This window comes from Octopus bimaculoides, chromosome 7 (assembly GCF_001194135.2).
Source record: "Octopus bimaculoides isolate UCB-OBI-ISO-001 chromosome 7, ASM119413v2, whole genome shotgun sequence".
NCBI classification, from domain to species: Eukaryota; Metazoa; Mollusca; class Cephalopoda; order Octopoda; family Octopodidae; genus Octopus; species Octopus bimaculoides.
Window position 1 is genome coordinate 62,744,481 of NC_068987.1, and position 1,063 is coordinate 62,745,543.

The 1,063-nt window shown below is 34.1% G+C and overlaps 1 protein-coding gene across 1 annotated transcript in view; it reads right to left on the bottom strand.

Moving 5' to 3' along the window:
• Positions 1-544, bottom strand: part of LOC106879188 (zinc finger protein 239) — an 8,340-nt gene extending 7,796 nt beyond the window's left edge. Inside the window, exon 1 of the mRNA XM_014928641.2 lies at positions 421-544. The gene's annotated coding sequence lies outside the window, so the exon portion shown is untranslated. The remainder of the gene's footprint in view (positions 1-420) is intronic.
• Between the last annotated feature and the right edge of the window lie 519 nt (positions 545-1,063).

Below are 1,063 nucleotides of genomic sequence, written 5' to 3' on the forward strand. Positions count from 1 at the left end.
ATATATATAAAGTGAAGTATATTGCCACTTAAATGTGGCTGACCCCTAGGGAGAATTAACATATATATATATATATATATATATATATATACATATATATATCGTTATGCTCAGTAATTCATGTTACCAGTATTATCCGACACGGGTCCAGTGGAACAAACCACTCCAAATGTTTGTTAGAGTATCCGTCTAAACAAAGTAAGGACAGGATAACTTGTATTAGCTTGGAGTGGTATAAACATAATAATAATGTCAAACCACATATACACACAAACACATTGAGAGTGACCTCTCTTGTGGTACGAAACTGAAGGGGTACCCGATGTTTTCCTACTGTAGTTATATTTACAAGACAAAGATGCTTCATTTGAACAGAAACGATCGTCTTCAACTTGAAGATTTGAAAGCAAATCAACTCACCTTTTCTCATCATAGAGAAACTGATTCACTGAAAGAAACTACTTCTTTGTTGACATACACAACATTTCAGACACAGCACGAAACTAAATGATAATGCAGACTTAACTAATAAAGGGTAGCCTTGCTTTCGTAAAAATCTCAGTCACAGTTTGAGTATCAAAATTCGGTGATTATTTTTTAACAATGGTTTATGTTATTCAATATTTAAAAAGAACTTAAATTTATTTATATGACACTGACGGATGTCAATATTGTTTACATAACAACAAAACTACAATATGAAACACGGGAGATCGTTTCAAAGGACCGGAGCTCGGTAGTTTGTTGTGGAACTTACACTCTTACGGAAATCAATCAGATTTTACAATTTTGTAACAGAGAAAGTCGAAAATTAATTTTATGTTAATTCAGTGATTAGTTTGGGAGAATTTGCGATCGTAGATACGGTCAATTACCGAAAGTTAAGCATTTCGTGCATTGCTCTTCAACGGAAAATAATCAGCAAAAAAACCCAAATAGTTGCTGACTTCGTCGTAAATGAAGTGCGAGGGAGTCAGTGAAAGTGGTAGTAAGAAATAAAGAGGGATTGGAACAAGATGTGTGGGAGAAGTTCACCAAAAGAAAGCGGAGATGGAATGAGTAA